The sequence below is a fragment of the Panthera pardus genome, unplaced genomic scaffold (assembly GCF_024362965.1).
Source record: "Panthera pardus isolate Hobbes unplaced genomic scaffold, ASM2436296v1 HiC_scaffold_12, whole genome shotgun sequence".
Lineage (NCBI taxonomy): Eukaryota > Metazoa > Chordata > Mammalia > Carnivora > Felidae > Panthera > Panthera pardus.
This window is the reverse complement of record NW_026526677.1, coordinates 22,295,025-22,320,177: the sequence shown is the minus strand read 5'-3', so window position 1 is coordinate 22,320,177 and position 25,153 is coordinate 22,295,025. Positions and strand designations below refer to the sequence as shown.

The 25,153-nt window shown below is 37.5% G+C and overlaps 1 protein-coding gene across 12 annotated transcripts in view; it reads right to left on the bottom strand.

The window, feature by feature from the left end:
• Positions 1 to 25,153, bottom strand: part of LRRC4C (leucine rich repeat containing 4C) — a 1,200,301-nt gene that overhangs the window by 93,932 nt on the left and 1,081,216 nt on the right. The window contains exon 1 of one of the 12 annotated variants that reach the window (XM_053899825.1): positions 19,715 to 19,793. The exons of the other annotated variants lie outside the window; for them this stretch is intronic. The gene's annotated coding sequence lies outside the window, so the exon portion shown is untranslated. Of the gene's footprint in view, positions 1 to 19,714; positions 19,794 to 25,153 lie in introns of those variants that run through there. 12 annotated transcript variants of the gene reach the window in all.

Genomic DNA, 25,153 nt, shown 5'->3' with positions numbered 1-25,153 from the left:
ATAAAATACTTTGAGTGGCAGGATAAAGAGTCTATCCTTTATTATGTTTGCAATAGGGATAACATGGCAGATTCCACTGAGTCCAGTTGGTACCAGTTAAAATGGGACAAATAGCATCGTATCTTATCATGTCATTAGAGAAGGAGTTGAGTCCTGCATTGATTTAGGATGCAAGAAATGAAATACATACAAAACTTTTTTAAAAAATAGAAAGGGCATTAGCATTTAAGTAAGCATAAAGAGAACATCAGTGCTAGTGTGACCCCAGGATTCGGGGCAAACAAACAGAAAATATCAAGCCATATGGATGGTTCCCTTCAGTATCATGAACTTCTTGTCCATGCTAAATAGTGAGAATCCAAGGGGATTATATAGGATAAGGAGTCTGGAACTCCCACTTAACAGAAGTCTGGGCAACTAATTCTATTTCTTTTTAGACCTCCTTAAGAAGGAACTGACCAGAGTGTCTGTCTAGAATGAAATGTCTGAAAGGTGTCTTTCTCATTTGCATTATTGGACAATCATCCGAGCACGCACTATTTCAAAATGTCACCCAAGAGAACAGACAAGATACCAATAAGAGGTGTATCTGCAGAATGAAATGTGCCAACCACAATTTTATCTGCAGAGCCTTCTGGGAAATTAATTCTTTGCCTCCTTTCCAAGACCTTCCATTCATGTATCCCTTTGCAAAACTAATTATTTTTAAATGACTGCATGTTTTCCATCCAACTGTAAGGAGTCTTCAGTTTCTAAAACTTATCCTATAATGCTTTAGTTTCTGCCTACAGATTGACTTTCAAAAAGAGTTCCTCTTCTAACTTTTTTTTACCTACTTAGATTAAAACCATTATTTAAATACACAGAGAGACATGTAGTTCATAAAAACTAGAAGTTTGAACGTATGTGTGTTTTTGCATGCATTTTACACAGAGAGATCATTTTGGAGATTAGAGATGTTTCATCCAATTTAGTTTTATACTCCTCAACTGATTTAGCTTCCAGTATTTCCCATGAGATGACTCAAAATCCAAGAGCTTTTTATTCTATAGAGGCTGTCAAATACTCAATAGCCTCCACATTTATTAAAATCCTTATTATATAATGTGGATCTAGGTTATATATAATTCCAGTTCCATTTAGCATTTATATCTTTCAGCATGTATGTATAAATCCCCTGCCCATAACTTGGGCTTTATTAAATACCCTTTAATCTATTTTATATGCCCCTCCATCTAATTCTTTCATTATTTGCCTGGCTTTTTTAAACTTTCTCCAATTTACACTTTTCAAGACTTGTGGGGCCTAAAATAAATGTAATAAAACAAATGCGATTTATAAAGACAAGGCAACATAGCCCAAAGATCATAATCTTTAGATTCAAGTAAATCAGTTCTTAGCTCAACTATCTATATGCATATGAGAAAATAATGTACTGTTTCTTATAAATCTTTATTTATTGTTTCATCTCTTAACTGGATATAGTAACAAATTTACCTACAGATTTGTTGTGATTACACACATTTACTATGAAGCATGTTAAAATGTTTAGACTATTTGCTATCAAATTTGATCCCAAGACACCTTCATCCCAAGATACCTGCTGGCAAGTAGTTCTTCCTTTGCTACCACTTCTTGTAATTCTAACAATATAGTCTATTTGTTTTTTGTTTTTTGTTATGTTCTCTTAGTTGTTACTTTAAGGGCCACCTGAAAGTATAATGTTTTATCATCCACCAGCACTGGAGTGGCAGATTAAAATGGCATGGGACAGCATAAGAACTCATATTCTTCAATCTTTTTCTCCTGACTAATTTATACATTAGCTCAAGCATTAGCTCTTTGGAAAATATTTCCAGAAACTATTCCACCCCAAAATCAGTTAGGAGAACTTAACAAAACAGTTTTGTCACGGTATTTGCATTGTATCTACCACACTATAGTACAAGTCCCTCTCCAGGTCCTGTGCCCCAACAGACTTGGAGCTACTTCATACAGGGAACATAATTTTCACTCATTTTGTCTCCCCACAATCTAAGAGCAATGTAACAACATAGGCACTAAATGAATTAATAAGCCATTCTGAATGGAAATCATTAATACCACAATAAGACTCATGACATCCATTCAATTTAATTTTACTGATTTTGCTTCCATAGCTTTGTAAAGTTGAAATATCCCTGAAGGTTATTTTGTTTGTCTTCCATCATCTTCCCTCAGGCAGAATGGGTGTTTCCCTCACCCAAACAATGTTAGATAAATAGAGACGGATCCATCCCTTAAAATAAAATGGAATTACCACAGTGACCCATAGGAAACTGTTGAATAGGCCACTATTACTGACTAGGACTTAAAGTAACTATAAAATGTGAAGAGACCAATAAGACATTGTGGAAATGAATCCCTACAAGCTGCCTGTATAAAAACATGAATTATCCACATGAAGCTACCTGAAACATTGGCCTACATTCCATTAGTCTTAGACAGAAACAACAACAACAAAATGAGCTATATGAATATCTATAACTTTGTCATGAACTAGCCTGAACCCCACTGGAGGAAAAAAATACAAACCAAAAGATAGACAGATACCATATGTGTTCACTCTTATGTGGATCCTGAGAAATGTAATAGGAACCCATGGGGGAGGGGAAGGAAAAAAAATAAAGAGGTTAGAGTGGGAGAGAGCCAAAGCATAAGAGACTCTTAAAAACTGAGAACAAACTGAGGGCTGATCGGGGTGGGAGGCAGGGGAGGGTGGGAGATGGGTATTGAGGAGGGCACCTTTTGGGATGAGCACTAGGTGTTGTATGGAAACCAATTTGACAATAAATTTCTAAAAAAAAAAGAGATAAATATGGCTTCCTTAAAACTTTAGGATTAAGTGATTAAGCAGACTCTGGGGCCAACATGAAATTAAACATACACACACACACACACACACACACACACACCAAGTAACATAAAATACAAGGAAGATGGAACTTTCCTATAAAAATAAAACTTCCAACACAATAGATTCTATCTTTTTATTTATTTGTTTCACTCTTTTCAAGAGCTGTTATTCACTCATATGGAGGGCAATGGATGATAACATCTAGAAGTGTGATATTAGAGGAAAGCTACATAATTAGTAGATAATATAGATGTCCTAATTGGTTACATAAATACTTTCTCCTCCATTGCTGGTCTCTGGAGGACTGCCTTCTACATAACAAACCCTAAACATGCTTCCTAATGTCTCTGGATAGGTTTCTTTAGATTCAGATACAAGATATGTTATAAACATTATGCAATGCAACTTTATCCAAATTATATTTTCTAAATCTCCCTAAACTATATGATCTAGAAATTATTAGTTTGATTTCTGAAAAGAGTACCTTGAGACTCAGAGAAATGCAATGACTTGTCAGGACTCATACAGTCTGTAAGGGGAATGTTGGTTTGGGTATTGAATCTCAAGTCCAGAGCTCACTCCATTATGATTCAGATTGCTCCTACCCTATCAGCAACAATTTTAAAGCTGTATCAATATTCGGCCAATAAATTCACTCTGAGTCTTTTTTTGGCCTGCTATACCAAAAAAGCTCTATGTACTTCCTATGAGCAATTTTCAACAATGCCTCCACTCCACCACAATGATACATCAAACACCACTCAATGTGGAAGGTGGTTGTTGCCTTGGCAAATGACATGGATTGCTGCCAGTAATATTTCCCTAACACAGAGTTGGCTCTAAGCCTCTATCTTCTCCTATGCCCAATGGGATGAAAATCATTTACGATCTTTCATATAACAGTAATAATCCTACTTATGCTTAAAAATGGTTCAAGGCCAGTCACAAAGCATTTCTCCTTTGTTCTTGGTCAGATTCCATATACTCTATATAGAACATCTATAATGAGGCAGTCTTGCATGTTGCACAAAACAGGGGGTCTAAGAAATCTGGTTTCTGGCTTGGTATCTGGCCCTAATAAGCTCTAGGATCTTAGGAAAATTCATTTCTGAGCCTCAGTTTTTAAAGACGTAACATAAGGGGAGAGCCTAAATTCCCTTCCAGGACTAAAATGTAGTATATTTCATATATATATATATATATATATATATATGAAATATACCATAATGCACATTTTGCATCCAGTTATTTAAATGCCTGTTAGTTCAGCATATTTGTTTAGAACTAGAGAAATAGTTCTAATTTTACTCTGATTTTACAAACCATCTTTTATCTCAGGACTGTGAAGGATCTTACATCATTCATTAATTAAGTCTCACATCTCCCCCTCCTGAAAGGTGAGACCTCAAAGACTGTTATTCTCTGTCATTGCCCATATGGTGCCGTAACATGATGTTAACTTTGGAACACAGTGCGCTGAGAACCTAGCAACTCATACAAAGAGTGTCCTCTCTCAGAAAGAACCAGGCAGAGGGCATAATGAACAAATCAACTGAATGAAGAAGCTGCAAGAAAACGATATCTAATTTTCATTGTGGGAATCTCTGGCAGATAAAGTTGGTTTTAAAATTGAGAATAATTTACATAAATGTTAAACCAATGATCTTTCCTCCTCTCCCTCCATCCAATGGATTATCAGACCCTGTAAAAGTGACCTTATATTTCTCTTTCTCAATCTATGTAAGCAGGTGATGCTTCTTTGAAGACGATTATGATGACGACAGATTTTTAGCCTGCTTCCATCTGTCTTCTATCCTGCCCCCCAAACACAGCTTCTCTGCAGAGTCAGAATTAAGTCAATGACTTTACTGCTGACACTAGCCCCCACCCCCCTACCCCTGCCCAAATATGTATGTATGCATCTGGTTCAAAAGGTCATACAGCTGAAGGACAGGTCTGTTTGTTTTCTGGAAGGAGAGGAGGGAGGTGGGAGGTGTAAAGTCACAGGTTGATAGAGGGTTTGCAACTTCTCATTTGAATGCAGGATCATTCCCTCGCATTCTGAGTCAGTGGTTTCTTGTTGAGAGAAGAGGGTTACAAACTGTAGAAACAATGGGTGCTAAAAAAAGAACAGAATATAAGAATCTAGGAAAAGAAACACAAAGTACCCCAAAATATCGCAGATGCCTAAGCATGGCTATTTGAAAGGTAAGGAACTGGACATAGAATATAGATTTTAATTTAAAAAATTTAAGATATGCTACTGCTCAGGGTAGACTTGCTGCCTGCAAGGTAAAGGGCAAAGGGAATCCCATGTTATCCACGTGATCCAGTAAGCAGTCTGCATGACAGGTAGATGAGTGAGTTTTGCAAAGAGGAAAGCAAGGGGGCACCTGGGTGGCTCAGCTGGGTAAGCATCTGACTTTATAACTCAGGTCATGATCTCATGGTTCGTGGGTTGGAGCCCTGCATCAGGCTCCGTGCTGACAGCTCAGAGCCTGGAGCCTGCTTCAGATTCTGCGTCTCCCTCTCTCTGCCCCTCTCCCCACTCTTGCACTCTGTCTCATTCTGTCTCTCAAAAATAAATACGAAAGGTTAAAATTAAAAAAAAAAAAAGAGGAAAGTAAGGCTGAGAGAGGGGCAGGTACCGAGAAGAGGAGGGAGAATAACAGGTGCTTCTGACTCAGTCCCCAGACCCCAGCCAAAAGCCTTTCCTCTTTCCATGAACTCACATCTATCTTACAGCTTGTCTTTTTTCATCTCCAATCATCTCTGCTACATGAGTCCAATTCGTCCATCTCAACTAAACAACGTCAGAAAGGCTAGGAGATTTGCTGAGTGATCTCTAAGTGTGAGGCCCTGCATTCTTCCAACAGAGCAAAAAGCTAGTTGAATTTTGATCCCGTGTTTGTGTGGCTTCCGCATGGATTATCATTTGAACTATCATTCAATCGCTTCTCGGCCTTTTGGCTAAGATCAAGTGAACTATCGTTCAGACTTCGAGGAAATTACAACATGCATTGCGACCTGAAGCCTTTTTAAGAGACTCTTCGTTCAAAGTGAAACAAATCCCTCTCAGAGGAGGGGAGAGAACAGGTAATAAACTTTCCTTCTACGCCCACGCTGAAAGCTGCACTATACAAACAATCCTACATTCATCTAGACGGAAGGCGGAATACTGGCAACACGGTGAGCAGCAGCAATATTTTCCTCAAGTGCCCCGCCATGAATTGTAAGTGGCTGCTAACAAGGATCCTTTGCTCTGTGAGGATGCTCACTAATCATCCCTTCAGAGGTATGACTCTTGGTGGCACTTGGGAGGCTTATGTCAGTGAATCATAAGTTTTTCCTTTGGTCCGTTTTTCCCTTATCCCATTTGGTCAATAGGAGAACATACTGACGAACGATGAAGTAAGACCCAGCGTTAGTGTTTCCCTTGGCATTCTGGGAAATGATTTGTCTAGGGTGGCTGCACAAAACCTATTTGCTCAGCAAAGCTCACTTTAGCTGAGGACCAACAGCCATGTATACAGCAATGACACCACTGTTTGCTAACAATGCTAATCTATTACACCAGGTCGGACGCATGGGCCAAAAAAGATGTGAAACATTAAGACACATTAGAGGGGCACCTGGGTGGCTCAGTTGGTTAGGCGTCCGACTTTGGCTCAGGCCATGAACTCGCAGCTCATGAGTTTGAGCCCCTTGTTGGGCTCTGTGCTGACAGCTCAGAGCCTGGAGCCTGCTTTGGATTCTGTGACTCCATCTCTCTCTTCCCCTACCCTGCTTGTGCTCTGTCTGTCTCTCTCTCAAAAATACATAAACATTAAAAAAAAAATTAAAAAAATACACATTGGAAGTTTCAATTCTTCAAAAGAGGAAGGAAAAATAGTTCACATGGGAGCTCATAAATAGGTCATTTGCTTTAGAAATACTCAAAGCAAATTTTAATCTTCTCTTCTTCGACCTCTTCTAGGAATAATTGTCTTCTTTATCTGTACCTCCTCTCCAAGCAGCCTTTTCCTCTCTGCCTTGTGTCCTATTCCATGTAAAACCCCACATTTTAAAGACATTTAAACTTTCCCTTTTAATCTATAGTTAATATTAACCCCATCCTACATGTGTGCCAGGATATAAAAACTAAGAACACACACAAAATGAAAAGTGAGGGGATGCTTGGCTGGCTTAGTTGATAAAACATGCAACGCTTAGTCTTGGGACTGGGAGTTTGAGCCCCATGTTGGGTATAAAGATTACTTAAAAATAAAATCTTTTTAAAAAATGAAAGCAGGAAAAAAGAAAACTGTCATATTTCTTCTTCCAATGTATTTTCCTTAGGAACTTAGCATTATCCTAGGGTTAGGGTGGTTTAGAGAACTTGATGCTCCCTGAGTTTTTCAAAGATAACCTACAAGGTTAAGAAGGATGTACCACTTACTTTGGACCTACCATGTTCCAGACAGTTTTACACTTACATGTATGAATTTAGAAGTGACTCTTTTTTAAAAATATTTTTAAGTGTATTTATTTATCTTGAGAGAGAGAAAGAGAGGGTGAGCAGAGGAGGGCAGAGAGAGAGGGAGAGAGAGAATCCCAAGAAGACTCCACTCTGTCAGTGTGGAGCCCGACATGGAGCTTGAACCCATGAACTATGAGATCATGACCTGAGCTGAAACCAAGAGTCACACACTTAACTGACTGAGCCACCCAGGCACCCCAGAATTCACTCTTTAAGAGTGTGAACCATGGGAATGCAAGCTGGTGCAGCCACTCTGGAAAACAGTATGGAGGTTCCTTAAAAAACTAAAAACAGAACTACCCTATGACCCAGCAATTGCACTACTAGGCATTTATCCAAGGGATACAGGTGTGCTGTTTCGAAGGGACACATACACCCCCATGTTTATAGCAGTACTGTCAACAATAGCCAAAGTATGGAAAGAGCCCAAATGTCCATCGATGGATGAATGGATAAAGAAGATGTGGGATATATATATAATGGAGTATTACTCAGCAATCAAAAAGAATGAAATCTTGCCATTTTGCAACTCTGTGGATGGAACTGGAGGGTATTATGCTAAGTGAAATTAGTCAGTCAGAGAAAGACAAAAATCATATGACTTCACTTATATGAGGACTGTAAGAGACAAAACAGATGAACATAAGGGAAGGGAGACAAAAATAATACAAAAACAGGGAGGGGGACAAAATAGAAGAGACTCATAAATATGGAGAACAAACTGAGGGTTACTGGAGGGGTTGTGGGGGGGGGGGGTGGGCTAAATGGGTAAGGGGCACTAAGGAATCTACTCCTGAAATCATTGTTGCACTACATGCTAACGAATTTGGATGTAAATTTTAAGAAATAAAAATAAATTTAAAAAGAAAGAAAGAGAAAGAAAGAAAGAAAGAAAGCCAGAAGAAAAAAAAAAAAAAAGAAGAGTGTAAACCAGAATGAAACTTCAGGGCCTGAATGAGTTTCAGAATGCAACTCAGAATATGATCAAAGCCAACTTATGGTATCTTTCATTACTGTGATGTCAATCACTTCTTTTCAGTGACTAATAGCAATGGTTAACATACTCCTCCATAAACATGAACTACAGTAGGAGTTTCCCATTCAGATCCTGAGCAGTCGGGCATTGGCAAAGGACTCAGATTCATAGCTGGAACTGCCCTTGGAAGCATAAAATATCAGTGATGGGAGGGAAAGAGAAATCCAGCAAGTGTATCAATGTGGAAATGTGTATGAGGATGTTTTTGAAGTTCACAGATCAACATAATTTAAAGTTATTATTCCATGTTAAAGAGAAACATTCTCCACTCACAGAAAAAGAGACAACACAGTGGTAACACTTAATAACCAAGTCACTGACTTAATTTTCTCTTCAACTCTTGCTGCCTAGCAACTTGCAAATTGCTTTCTTATCCTACTAATTTGGGGCATAAGGTATGTGTGCAGTGTTTCCCTAGAAGGGGGAGGAAGAAAACTGGCAGGGGGTGAGGAAGATCTGACGACCTATTGGCTGTGGGCTACAGGCAGCCACTGAACATTGACAGGGATCCTGAAACCTCAGTCGGGATGACTTTATAGATGATACATTTAACAGGGGTTAGATGTATAGGAGAAACAATCTTTTGTAAGAGGAAGGAACATAATGCATTTGTTTTAAGCAGAATGAATTTGAGATATCTATGGAACATCTACCTACAGATTGCCAAAAGTCAGATGGAAATAGGATTCCAGGGTAAGAGAAAGTGATAGCAATTACTGATAATCATTGGATGTCTTCAGCAGGTGGGTGGTAGATGAAGACAAGAGAATGAATAAAAAACAGATACTTAGAAAGAAATGCTCCTTTATGTTTCCTCTATGTAATTTCCATTCTTCTCTATTTAGTTTAATGACAGACGAATATGTACATAATAATTAACCATATGTCATGTAGGAGAGTGGAATGCCTCTTTACTTTAAAAGGATGTATTACACAATGTTCACACCATTTTATTGCAGTCATTTGCTTTCATGTTTGTTCCCTACCAGACTGTAAGACAGGTTATAGTGGCTGGCACCAAGTAGAGATCCAGTAAATATTTGTTTAAATAATGAATAAAGAAATGAATAAGCAAATGAGAAAAAGCAGGATATAGAAACTGGGTCAGAATCTCAACTCATGTGAAGCCATATATTCAGAGCTAACATTTAACTTCTGATTCATGATAACTTCCCAGGACAAAAATAACCAAAAAAAAAAAAAAAAAAAAAAAAAAACAAACCCCACGAAAAACAAAAAAAACAAAACTAATTTTACCAAGGATAGCTGTAAGACTACTCGTCATTTTAGGGGTGCCTGCGTGGCTCAGTCAGTTAGACATCTGATCAGATCATGATCTCACAGTTTCTGAGTTTGAGCCCCACATCGGGCTCAGTGCTGATAGCTCAGAACCTGGAATCTCCTTCAGATTCTGTGTCTCCCTCTCTCTCTCTGCCCCTCCCCTGCTCATGCTCTCTCTCTCTTTCTCTCAAAAATAAATAAACATTAAAAAACCCACCTATTCATCATTTTGAATACCATTGCACAACCATTTTTGTTATAATCATCAATAGCAAATGTAGTGTATATATGTGCATATATACGTACATATATACGTATGTATATATTTATCTTTTTTAAAGGTTTATTTATTTTTGAGAGAGAGAGAAAGAGAGAAAGTGAGGGGCAGAGAGAAAGAGAGCAAGAATCTCAAGCAGGCTCTACACTGTCAGCACAGAGCCTGATACGGGGGCTCAAACCCATGAACTGTGATGTCAGATCATGACCTGAGCTGAAATCAAGAGTAGGATGCTTAACCAACCAAGCACCCAGGCACCCCAATATATACACATTCATCATAAACCATATAGTTAACCTGTGATATTAAAATCATATTTAAATTATAAATGTATTTTAAATGTATTAACTTATTAAATATGTATTAGATGCTAGATACTAAATCCAGCATATTTAATTCTCTCAATTATCCTAAGAAAAAGAAATTATTATATCTATTTTAGACACATATTTTAGAAATCGACATCTGTTGACCATTGAACAGCTTTTATACACGTTCAAAATGGAATATTCAATTTTCTAAATACGGCATTCAAGGCCTTATGCAAAATGTCTGCATATGTATACATACAACTTTCTCTGTGAGACAGGATAAATGAAATTTCCTATCAGGCCTCATGGCTTACTGAGGTAGAAATATCCTACTGCCAATATATAAAGTACATCAACTCAGAATGTAGTCTTGTAGGAACCAGGAGGGTGAAAATCACTCATTAGGAAAATTTGCTGATTAAATGCAATAATAGAGGGTTTTCAATTATTATACAAATACGGTTTCATTTTTGTTACTGCTGCACATTTGTGTTTTTACTCTTTGGAAATTGATTATTCATCAACCTCAATGCTCTGGAATGTAGCCAAGAACAATGTAGAAGGTAAACTGACAAATAAATCTTTCCAAGTCCATAAACTAAATATCAGCCCTCCTCTCTCAGGAGAGTCTTAGTCATCAGAGACCGCTTCTATTCCAGACACAATTTGGGCTGTTTTCATCACATCCTACCTGGACTACTGCAGCAGTTTCAAACTGGTGTTTCTACCTTCATTCTTTCCTACTTCCAAGCCTGTCTTCCCATGAACATCTACCATATCAACAACAAACTTAAACTTCCCAATGGCCTGTCATTGCCTACTGGATAAGGCCAACTTTTGCGTGCTTTAGAGGATTGTATGATAGAGACACTGGCTATCCTTTGAGCCTCATCAATGCCACCATAAACCTGGATTTTGTCTGTCTTTTTGTTTGTTTTTTGTTTGTTTTTGTTTTTGTTTGTTTTCTGTCTTTTGATTCATTTTGGTCTGTAGTCATACCGAGCTTTTAAAAATTCCTTTATTCAACACCGTACCCTGTCAAAAATAAGGAACTTTCCTTCTGTAATTGCATCTGCTTGTAATGCTTGTTCTTTTTGCCTTGTTCATGCTAACTCCCTTTTTCAGGCTGATACTTCGTGATCAATTCCACTTGAAGGCCTGGCCTGTCTTTCAGCCCACACTGAAGGGCTCTGCCTCTACGCATAGCAATAGTGTAGGTCACATTGGAACTAAATGATTGTTGAACCTGTGTTACATTTTCAATGTTTACCTCTGAAAAATAGTAAGCTCCAAGAAAGAATTATTTTGCTTTGGTCACTAACATACCTTAGAGAGCACAGTATATATAGTATATTCAATAAATACTGATCAACTAATAAACATGCAGATATTTAGAAAAGGCAAGTACAGACTATGAGGGTCAGATAGCTGATCTTGATAGCAAGGAAGCAAAACCAGTATTTTTTAAGAGCAGACAAGAGAATGAAACCATCCAGCAGGCTAGGGTAAAGAAAATCTTACTTCAATGGTTTTAGAAGTTTCGTGTACCATAATCTACTACAAGACATGATAGCATGATGACACAGGCCTTGAATTAACCATAAAACATCACGATTATTTAGCATTCATTTTTAAATAAGAAAATAATTTTGAAATATAATTTTAGAGCTATTTCCATTATTCTAATTGCTAAAATAAAACAAAGTGTTCGTATTTCAAGAGGTATTTCAAGAGATATTTAAGAGGCTGGTATTTCAAGGTTCAGTTACTTAGAAAATTAATTTATATGCTATGTCTTATCTAACAATATTAAGTAAATGAATAATAAGTGCTAATAACTGTCCACTTCTAAGTGGTAGGCACTGTTCTAAGCACTTTATACTTATACTCTCTTTTAAGTCTGACAGAAACTCTAGAAGACACATATTACTTACCACCCTCATCTTACAGATGAGGGAACTGAGGCACAGAGTTCTAAGGCACTTGTCCAAAGTCATACTGTTAAGAAGTAGAGGAAACAAGATTTAAAACACAGCTGTCTGATCTGGAGACAGGTCTTTTAAAGTACCTACTCGACAGCATTCTTTGAGGGTCTCAAAAACATTACTATGATTGTTTAACCAAAGTTTATTTTCTCACCTAACATTATGGATCATCTATGAAAGCCAGGGACTATGCTACTCACTGTGTATACATGCTCTCATTTAATCTTCAGAACAATCTTGTAGGGTAAGAATATTTCTTTCCAGCATATAAGTAACTAAATTAAAACCTGGAGAGCTGAACTCCCAAAGTCAAACTGTAGAGCGAGAACTGAACATCAAGTACACTGACTCCAAAGACTGAGCCCTTAATTACACAAGTTTCCCTATATAAGAATACACTTTTACACAAGATCAACCTTGGTCCTATTGCCATTTTGGTCAACAAGAAGCTGGACAACATGGCTGCCCAGTGCATTGAAGGATGTTCAGTACAGCCCTAGCTTCTATCCACAAGATACTAGGAGCACCCTTTCTCCCAGTCATGAGGAGATAAACGTCTTCAGGTTTTGTCAAATGTTTTCTGGATGGGGAAACAAAATTGCTCTTGATTAAGAGCCACCACACTAGGTAGTAGATTCTTCCTTTGAATACTTGTGGATGAAAGCAGAACATATTCCTCCTGCCTTCTCTCTATTTCCAAACTTTCTGACTACGGTACTTTTGATAAAACATACTTTCTTTATGCAAGTTAAAATACACACTTACGCTGACGTTTCTTTGGTTGTCTTTCAGTTTAGTGGATTATCCACACATTTAGAAACCAGTGAGATACTTTATAGCAGGACAAGCCTCAGTTAACTTGAAGCAGGTCAACCAGTAACTTCTGGTCACGTGACATTGGGAAATTTATTTAACATCTCTCTAAGCCCTTTCCTAGAGTGAGGTTAATAATAGCCCCTTATGAATATGTAGGTTAAGTGAACATATCCTTAACAAAACAGTCAGTGCTTGGATCATAATGAATGCCCAATTAATGTTCATCATTACATTATATAACCATCACTATCCTCATCATCATTACTATTACTTGTGTTATTTTCATAGTTGACTCTTTCTAACTTATCTTCAAAATTTCTGAGGCCATTGTAGTTGCTTTCCAAATTCACTGAAAATATTTATTTAGAGGTCATAACCTATGTCTACATGCCAAAGCAAATCCATTTTATGGATATAATTTAAAGTCAAAGAAGTTGAAAATCAAGGTAAAGAGAAAATTGTTGAGAGGAAATACTTGACAGTGAAAGCTCAAATTCTTAACTCTGTGGGTAAGACATATTAAATTTACAAATAAGCCACAAAGGGTGAAAACTGTTTTCACTGTAAGAAGAATTTTCAAAAAATGGTGCAGAATTTTATTTTTCTATTCCTTACAAATAGACATGGTACCAATTTTTCAGTCCTTCACTGATTGTTTACAAGAACAAGAGTTTTAACAAAAACCTATGTACTAAATACAAAAAGAGAACATCTAGACTTTCTAGCAGCACGTCTTCTTTGACCCAGACCCATGTTCATACTCTCAAGCATAAACTTACCTGCATGGCCTTATTATGGCTTTTTTTTTCCATTTTTATTTTTCCTGAAGGTTTAGATCTCTGCAGTTGCATATGCTTTGCTATTTGTATGGTGAATGCCAGAAAACTGTCTTGATATGCAGCCATGCCAGTCATAAATATTGGGACATCTATAAAGAACAAGTGCCCCGCAAAGAAAGAACTATGAGGGTGCACAGATTCATTCCAGCCTTCCTGACTCACAGCACAGAAAATTCGCTTCCTTCTGTGAAATAACTGCTATAAGGCTACGGGTTCAAGAAGAGAAAGTCTAAGACCCAGGCTTAGTTTCTAAACACATTTTGACCTTTATTTAAGAAAACAAAGCAGACAACATTAACACACACACACACACACAACACAACACAACACAACACAAGGAACTTTTAAATCTTAATTATTTCAGATGGATAAAAAGAAATGCTCTAAAGAAAACATCAGTTGTTGGCTCAAGGAGCTATAGGCTTTGCCAAATCGTAATATAGCCCTCGATATTCCCCTGGAATTCTCATTTTCCTCATATGTCTCCCTAGCTTCCATAGAAGGCGTTAACTTTAAATATGTAAACTTTGTTATTTCAGAACTTGTGATACATCATTGACAGCACTCACCAGGATCTGTTAATTCTTTCTTTTATAGACACAGAGAAGATTCTATTTCCCAGCTCCCTCACCACCTCCACCCTCAGAGTTAGGTGGGGCCAGGTGACTTTTGACAAATGGATTATAAATAGAATATAAGTGTGTCACTTCTGCGGAAGGCAGAGGAATGCCCTGAACTATCTCCAGCTTGCTTCTCCCTGTGATAGCAATCTGGAAGCCACATGTTCAGAAGGCAAAGCCATAAGACAGAGGCAGACCAACCCTCTCACACATCACTTGAGGGTTAAAAGAGGCCCACAGTAGACTTAGCATGCACAAACAATAAAGTCGTGTTAATCCACTGAGATTTAAGGGTTGATCTGTTATCACAGCGAGTTTAGACAATCCTGACCAATACAGTTCCTAACATGGTTTCTAGTATTTAGTAAGTGCTTAATATGTAGCTCCTTAAAGAATCAGCATGCAGGGCTGAGATCACCATTTAGTAGAAACATCTAAATCTAGACATGGCTTATGAAGGAAAAAAAAACAGTCATCTTGATTTATTAAAAAAATCAATTTCTGCATATTAAGCATGTAGAGACTATATATCAACCGTTATACAGCTCAGGGACTACCCAGCATGACTGCATATTGCTGACTAAGGAAAAGACAGGTCATGTTCATGTAAAAAGATTATTACCACCATAAAGTAGTCCCTATATGTTAGGTTCAAAATGAATGAAGAGAGTAATTTGGTTGGAAGGGAACAGATCTGTGACTTTTCCTCTTCCCACTTCTGCCTTTTATCTAAATGGCGTATCATATCATAGTTAAGCTACTTTGTGACAAAAAAGGATGTCACTTTCCTTGCAGCCACTATCATCTGCCATTTTCGGCATGGTTCTAGAAAGCAGGAGAGATCCAGGTTCTCCCTTCACTCCGCGGGGGAGTATCTGAGGGACTATGACCTCTAAATAGACTTTCTCTTATGCTCTATTTGACCCTCTAGTAAAGTGGGCCCAATGATGACCTTAACACCAGGTCATGGCAAAATCAAGTAGCACATTGCATAATAAGAACCTAGCATAGGGTTTGCTACATTTTAGCACATAATAAATGTTGGTTTTATTTCTTCAGCTCCTTTTTCTTATTCTCACCTCCCTCTCTTTGGTCCTCCCCCTTATTTCCTTTCAATGTCTAGGGGTTTTGGGTTTGTTTATTTTGTTTTTTGTTTTGCATTATTTGTTTCTTTGTTGTTTAAACTGAAAAGCAAAGGCAGTGAATGCTAAATGATTCTCAAAACATCTCTCAGTATGAAATACCTAGGCCCTTGAAGTTTGCTTGTTACTGGGAATTTGGAATTGACAGCAGAGGCCACAAGAATGAAAACGCTATCCCACACCACCGGAGTCGGGCCTGAGCAGGCAAGCAGGGGCATCAAAGGTGAGGAAGCAATGCCAGAATGAACTACAAAGGGTGCAGTGACCTGTTGGCAGCCACAGCTAAATGGAGTTTTATAAAACTAGAGCCTCCTAGAGTCTCTGCTGTCTATATTTTCTAGATTTTGATTAATTCAAATGAATTTAAAACAAATCAACACTGGGGGAGGTATATCACTTTGCCCACTGGGATGCAGAAGAGTCTGAAGTTTATATTGTTACAGAAGTTTCATGTTCATCTGGGCTCTTAAGAGAGTATCTTCAAAAGGTGGATAATAAGGAAGATGAAATGGTGTTTTTGAATATTTCCTTGTGCCTGTAAGCCAGTCTCAGCCAACAAGTGAGTATCCAGTAAGAACAAACACCTCACACTGTAATTCCTCGAGTGGGCACTGGTCCACACTGTTTCCTGATATGTGCCTGAATACCTTTGAATTACGACTTCATTTCACCTCCTGACTCTGGCCCCACACTTGTCCCTGGATTTGATAATGGTTAACGTTCTTTGGTTTTTCTCCCTCTATCTACACTGGATTCTCAGACCACATTGACTACAGTGATCCAAGATTTACATCCCAGCTTTACATCCCCCATTCTACCCAGGCAATGGCACCAGCCAGGACAATTAGGATTCAGAAATTGGTTGTAAAGTCACTTTTTTTGAAATAGCTAAGCACCAGCATATCAAAAAAAGAGATATGAAAGGCTCTTTATTATCAACCAATAATACTCCAAAGTAACTATCAGGGCAAAAATTCACTTAAAGAGAAATTTAAATTCACATAAATTAGAGCAGAGAGCATCTTTAACACATCTGAGTGTCAGAGTTGTAAAGAGGAAGCACCTAATGAGTCAATGAATCATGGAAATATATATATATATATATATATTTAAATGTTTATTTATTTTTAGAGAGAGAGAGACAGAAAAAGAGAGAGAGGCAGAGAGAGGAGAGAGAGAGAGAATCCTTAGCAGGCTTCGTGCTGTCAGCCTGGAGCCCGACGTGGGGCTCAATGTCACCAATCACGAGATCATGACCTGAGCCAAGAGTGGGTCGTTTAACCACTGAGCCACCCAGGTGCCCCACGGAATATATTTTTAGGCAATTTGGAATCATTTCTCTCTCGCCCATCCCTGATTCATGTATCTTCTAAAGTGTTGTGTTTCGATTGCCAAGGAGAGGTGTTTATATAAAAGGTGATCTTTTCTCCTGCAGATTCTAGGGAACTACACCCAGTAGGAAAAAACTGAAATTTGAGAGAAACACCAGCTAGAACACTACCGGACCTGGCTTCCCTCACCTCCAACAATCCCACATAAGCTCTAGGCTTTAGCCTGAATTCCAAAGAAGGACATCCAAACACAATCTTAGCACTGTGTTAGTTGAATTATACTGACCTATGTCTCCGCTTTTGCTCTCCACTTACATACCTACAATATGACAAAGACTTTGCCTCAAACTGATTTCTGGCCTCTATGTGCAAGTGACCATGATCTCAATTCTTCCTCCTTTACAATGTCTTCTGAATTCCCTCCCCAGCAGCACTGTTGCCTCTTTTTTTTTTTTTTTTTCAAATTTCATCGTGTTCTTAGCAGAGCTCATATTTTTCCTTAAATTCAAACTGCCTTGTATTTGCTTATTTATTATGCCTGTGAATAATGTCTAAATGTGAACTGACAATACCCGGGATCCCTTTCCTGATCCTCAGGCCCCCTCTCAGAGCCTAGCTCACCACTGTGTAACCTAGTTCTCCGTCAATGTGTGTGGAACTGAATTTAAAAAATAAAAAGAGGGAAACATCTTACATGCTTTCTCCCTGTTCATACTTCTGTTAGGGAAATGAGTGATATAAGACAATGTAAATATGCAATGTGCCAGGGCAAAAATGAGATTTCAGACAACCAATCACATATCCAGAATTCCTATGGCAAGACCCAATGACCTCCACTAGATACAACCCGGTAAAGAAACCAAAAGCAAGTCAACGGCCTTCGTAATGTGTTGGTTCCCTCGATCTTCTTTATTGCTAACTGTTCTGTATATAAAACCCCTATCTTGCTACCGTCTTTCAGTCAGAAGCCCCAACCAGGAGAAGCAGAGTGCTTTCCCAACACTTAATAATAAAACCAGAAAGGGCTGAAGGCTCTTTTCTTGTGTGGCAAGGAGGAGGCACATCATTAGCCAAGCTGGATGGTATTCCCTTGATATATAAATCCCCCAAAATATGTAAACAATTTGATTTCTAGTAAAATACTTAGTTGACTTTTGGTTACACCTATGACTCTGATGGCATAGAACCTTGCTACTCAGAGGGCTGGGACCAGCAGCATCAGCAGCATCTGGAAGCTTTTTAGAAATTCAGACTCTCAGACCTCATCTCAGATCTAATGAATCAGAATGCGCATTTTAACAATATGCCCAAGTGACTCAAATGTACATAATATTTTAAGAAGCATGGACATCCAATATTCCAGCAGCAATATTTTACCTGCATCATAGTGGTCTCTGCTCTAAACCATGATTTGATTGTAAAAGTAAAATATTTTCTTCTCACACTCTCTCCTTCTCTACCCCTCACTCTTTTCTATACACCTGTCCATTTCCTTTAATATGCAGTATAAGAAAACACAAAGAATTTTTCATACTTTCGATTGTACACATTTCTTTCATATACATTATTCCATTTCATCCCTTTGATATCTCTGTAAACACCATCACGCATAACTTGTCAAATGTCATCTTAGTAATAAATGTCTGACTTGCATGCCAATGTTGTAAAGATGCTTCCCCTGTAACCAATGAACTCCCTACCCTCAAAATTCTCTGCATTATAAATCGTACTTTAAAAATGAATTGAATCCACATATTCAACAGGGGAAAATGGATATTTAAAGTATCCCACAGGGTTTGGAAAGACTTGTACCTGATGGGGACCTTAGGGGAAACAGACAAAAAAAAGAGGACATTAATTTCTTGCTCCTCCCATTACCCTCACAACCCCCTGCCGAAGTCCATGGAGCCAAGGACTTGAAACGCCAGGTGGATCTTAATCTTGAATCTTTTGCCCTTGCCACTCCCATAACCCAGACTATCCTAAACAGACAGTAAACATGCACACTCTTGATGAAAGCTTTTATAGCTTCCATTACATAATGGATTTGCTGTCATTTTATTGAAACTGTGCATACTGAAGAAACGAGAGGGAAAAAAAAAGATCCAATTATTGCTTATAAGCAATGGAGTTTTCAATGAACCCAAACCAACTTGGGCATTTCTATCCTATAATGGCAGGACTTCCTGAGCAACCCTACTCATTGATGTGACTCGAAATTTCCAGCAATGAGTAAAACAACATAAGGCAATAGCAATAAGGAAACATTTCCTATAGTTTAATTAAGAAGTTGTCTGTAGTCTTAGGATATAATATAGTAAATTACCAACCATATTCAAAGCCAGGTGCACCTTCAAAATCTTTAGTCCAAATCTATGCCATGTACAGAGATAAGTATCTGTACATAATATGCAATTATTAACCAGACTGTAGCCTTCATCCAAATTCTTGAACACTGACATTTAGGCATATATTTATCATCATTTTTATAAGAGGCTCTGGATTATTACAAAATGGAAATCACACTGGAAGTTAGAAATCTAAAATTAAACATAAGTAGAATGTTACAATAAGAAGGAATTTTAGAGAGATCACATAGACCTATCCTTCATTTCCAATTTATAGATTCACTGAGAGGCCCGAAGAGGCCACACAACTTACCCCAAGCTCCACTGTTGTCTGTTACTGACTAGCTGAGTAACTCTGGGCAAGTCCCCTCTCTCTCAGCCTGTTTCCTCATCTGCAAAATGACATGATTGGACTAGATGATAAGATTCCATATAGCCTGAAAAAGACATTTTTCTACAAGGCCACATCCTAGAATATCCACCCTTCAAAAGCAACATACAAGAATATGAAAAGATATTTAAATGGCACTGGGGGGCCACTGATGTTACCATTTCTTGGTATTGTATCTCAACTTCAGACTTTGGAACCACATGGGTTGCATGGGTGCCCACGAACAGTAGGCAAACCAGGAGAGAACAAGTTTGGGCATATCCTTTGCCAGAAAAGTCTTGCAACTGAAAATCAGTCCAGGGTGAGGTTTTATCTTCTCCTCCCCTTTCTGAGGATCTAGTGACTTCATCTGTCTGGGCTCTGCCTCAGAGATTTCTCCTCAAGGTTCACTAGAGCCCTGGGAGTCTAGCCCTTGACCTAACCCCAGACAAAGATGTATTTCCTCCTGGAAGACTCCCCGCCTGGATGCGTCATTCATAATCAACCTTAAAAGAGACTTTAGGCTCCAGGGAGCTGCACATTTTGTCATCTTTTAAGCAGCAGTCTGGCTTTGGTCTGTAGTGAAACCTTTTTGTTTTATTACAATTTTATTCTGTTAGAAACAAAGAGTTGGTATGCTTAATTAAAAAAAAAGTAGGTTAAGCCTTTGAATGGAGGAGCTGCATGATCATTGGTCATGCTTTAGGTACATGTATTTATTTCCCTTCCCTCATTCTTATGTAGGGTTGTATCTTTGAAATGGCTTCTATTTTGTTCAAGTGAGTTTCCACCTTTCTCTTTTTATTCTTTTCATTATTGCTATTTTCTATGGGGCAATCACACAGCCAGGCAGTGGTTTAGGTTTTTAAAAGGGTATTTAAATATAACGACTCCATGAAGCAGAACCCAGGAATTATGTATGCAAGAATGGGCATTGCCAATATCCCTACCAATTAAGTCAATCATTAAACCTGAGTTTAATGTATTGGGCTCATTTTAATGATATACACAAGTGAACCTGAAACCCTGTGTCCTATTAACAGTAACATATTTAAGGAAAGCTGGCATCTATATCTAAATCATTTTATACAAAATGTGGCCAACCAGGAGAGGAAGAATTCTATAAACTATGCCTAATCCAATAAATAACAATTATGTTATTATTAGCATTATTATCATCTATTCTTTACAGATTGCTTATTATGCATTGTGCACTCTTCTAAACAAGTTACATGATTACGTAGTTTTAACTTCACAGAAACACTGCAATATTAACTATGAAAAAAAGACATGTAGAGATGGGATGGAGCCAAACAATGGCCTCCGACAGTGCAAGCTTGTTGTAAAAGGATGATCCTAAACTGTTAACTGGCTATACTGGGAAAAACCAAGATTGGAAGGTACAGGGAAACCAAGTGTAGCTCAACTCCCATCTATGCAACCTGAGCAGCAGATACACCTGCCTATAGGGAGCGTGTTTATCCCTAAAGGTACTCAGCAACAGGGTTCTGTGACCAAGATCCCAGGGATGGTGTAGAAAGGGATTCCGGCAATGGATGGAAGCAGTGAACCAAGGATCTGCCAGCTCTAGAATTCTGGGTAAAAGTACATGGGGAATATATGAACACTGGGAGTATAGCTGGACAAATACATGAATGAATCAAAAGATAGGTGAACAATCTTAGATAATGATACTTTGTATGTGCCTCTCCTATAGCACTCATTCTATCTTGTGTGAAATCTATGTGTGTCCTTTCATCTTCATTTCCAGTAAACTCTAAGTTCACTGAATCATGACTTACCACATACTAAGTATTAACCTTTGGAAAAGTACTCATTTCCCTCTCCAGTAGTAATGGAACCTATCATACAGGATTGTCACAAGGAATACATTAGACTGTATATGGAAAGGAGTTAGCCTAGTGTCTAGTATAAATAGAGCTCTTAGTTATTGTTACTAACATTATTCTTGTAATTATTACTAAGCCACAGATGCATTTCTTAGGCCCATAATCTTGATTTTATAGTCTAATAAGTATCAGTCAATAACCAGTTTTACATTCCAATAGATCAATTAAAGCAACACGATTTTACCTGCCAACCTGCCAATATAAATTTTCCAGGGAGGGGGAATCAAACCCAAACCACCCAAGAGTTCATCAAAGAAGCAACTCAATAAAATGTTTTCACCATGCTTCTCTCTTAAATACCAAGAGAATATGGAGTGAGGAAAAGACAAAATGAAATATTTTATTTCAATCTGTTAAAAATTATTACTGTTTGATGCTTGTTGTATGCATGACAAATGAACACACATTTCTCTCTTTATGTGGTGAAAGAACTGTTACATGCCTTTGCGATTTATTAATGTTGTCTTCAATTTTCCTATGAAATTAATATCAAATTCATTTGAATGTGGCTTCTGGAATAATAGCAAGATGGACTTTTAAATTGCATGTGCTCAACTGGTTTAAAAAGGCAAATTTCCATACTTTAATTTTATTTTTTAATATTATTCAAGCAATTTTAGCAATGGGGCTCTTTTTTTAAAAAAGTATCTTATGCCCCCCCCCCCTTAAACTAAGGCCTTCAAATACATATCATTGGGTAAGAAAATACTTCATTCTTCAAGGAAGTCCTGAAGTACCTTCCTAGAATTTTTAAAGTAGTTATAAAGCTAGCCTTCAAATCCAAACACCTTATATTATTGATGAAAAAACTGAGTCCCCAAAAGGGAAGCTGATTTCATCATGTTACAAAACTAGTTAGTGGCAAAACTTAGAATCCATGATTCATTCGTTCATTCATTTCATGTTTATTGAGAGTTTTCCATGTATCCATTCTGTGGCAGGCTTCCTATAGATATTGTGCTTATTAGTTTTAAAATTCATTCAATTTCCATTTGGCAATTATTAATTTAATATCTACTATGAATAGGCACTACGTTTGGTATAGGGTGCTGAGATCAGTGTAAGTAAGAGTTGTTACCTATCGCAAGCCCTTAAAAACTAGTTGAGGATGTACTGAGTACAGAGGTAGAGTAATTGTAGCAGGTAGTTAATACCATAAGAAAGCAAGAGAATTTGATGAGTTAATTTAGTATTTTCCTAGCCATATATAAAAAATACCCTATATCTATTAACCAATCATCAAATCTGTATTTATCATGTAGCATGTACAAAGAACTGGGAATGTGATTAGAAAAATCCAAGACCAGCTAGAAATTTATAATCTAAGAAGCTGAGATGCACAAACAAAACATTTGTTTTACAACATCAGGACACTGGTTAAGTACTGAGGGTAATGTAGCAATTTATGTATTAAAGAGATTTCTTTAAAAGAAAAAGCTCAGTGTGGACTGACTTTAGAATCTGAGTGGGCTCCAAAGAAGAGGGATAATTTTAACTTAAAGAATTTATTATTACTATTCACATTTACCATTAACATTGGCATATTCCATTGCACCTGAATTTCTTAACAATGCTCTTTGGAATGACTACATAAACAGACTTTTCTCCAATTAAAAGTTTATGAACAACTAGCACAAAATTACATTATAATATCAACAGGCCCCTAAAGAGTCATTTGGCAGTTGAGCATTTTATTCTTCAGTTGCTTTGTTTGTGACAATCCTGATTTTTCACCTATTAACTCAGGAAGCATTTCAGAATTGATCAGGTCTTTATCAATCTTGGCATATCCTGACACACTTAAGTCTCTAAGAAAACTCAATGCCGTCTCTTCCACATTTCTTTGACTTAATTGTCACCCAAGTCACAGTGCCCTCTCCCTTTTCTGAGCAATGTAATGGTCTGTACCTTTCACTTGAAAAATCTTTTTTTTTTTTTTAACCTAGTCTTTACATGTTACTACATTACTTATAAATAAATACCTTTTTTTCCCCTCATCTATACTAGAAGCTCAAGATAATAAAAGGCATAGCTTATACCTAAATACAATGATCTGCTAAAGAGGCACTTAATAAATAGTCACTGCTGTCATTTGATAGCAAAGGAGAGGTCCCTGTGTGTTACGGATATACTAGTCAATGAGTAGGAGTTGACAACCTGCAACTTGTTATTTCTGATGCTTTATTAATTTAATCCTCAACTCCTGGGAGAAAAAGCAAGCAAGCAAGCAAGCAACCAAGCAAAGAACAACATCTAACAGTAGTAGGATACCCATATTCCACTCCCAAATATGCCACTAATTTAACTGTGCCATTCTGCATTAAGGTGTCAATCTATTATTCGGTCTTCTATTTCTCCATATGTAACCCAATGGGCTTGGCTGAAATACTGCAGAAGACGGATTCTTTCCGATCCTTAAATATTACAAAAGTCAACCAGGAACACACCAAATGAGAAAATTATTTTGTTCGGATTATGGCAATATGGGGGTTGGAGCGAGGCTGAACATTCTTTAGTGTAGTTGCTCCAAAATTTTTAGTTTTTGTATCGAATCTCCCAGTGAGAAATCCACTATGCAGTGAAACAGTGCAAAGCTTCTGTTTCTCCCTCTCGCTCTTTCTCTCCTTCTCTCAAAACTGAAAACGAAGTTTTACCAGTCAAACCTTGCAACGTGGTACACAGTAGCTTTTCTATTCTATCCTATCCCACCCCATCCTATCCTGTCTTCTGCTACCTCATTCCATTCCAGCCCATTTCAATCTATTGCCTTAAATAAAACCTCAGATTTGAATAATCAAATTGATTTCATTATCTTCTCTGGCTACATGAGTTCAGTCACCTTATTAATTTATTCTATGGATTATTTTCTTCATTTGTAGAATATGGATAACATGTCTTTAGAGGGTTGTTTTTGGTATTAAATAGAATACTATTTAGCACTGCACTTGGCATTAAGTGTTCAATACAGATATATTATTTTTATATATGTTATTATTTTACCTATTTTGATTATTATATTATTATCATTCATTTTACTTAAGGGTATTTGGAGACTGTTAATTTATCTTATATTCTCATATACCTGACATGGATTGTGAAACTAGGAAATCCTTTACTTTTTAGGAAATCCTTTACTTTTTAACCAATAAGTAGGGAAAAAATTAACAGAATTGGTCCAGGGCCCCTGGATGGATCAGTCGGTAAAGCTTCTGACTTTTAATTTCATCTCAGGTCATGATCTCACAATTCATGAGTTTGAGTCCCACATTGAGTCTTGCTTGGGACTCTCTCTCCCTCTCTCTCTCTGCCCCTCTCCTGCTCATGCATGCACACTCTCTCTCTTTCTTAAAATAAATAAACATTAAAAAAGTGTTTGGTCCATACATTTCCAGACATCAAATACTCAATATTACTTTGTTTTTGGTTAACTCTGGAGACTTTTGATTTAGTGCTTAATCTCCATGGTGATTAA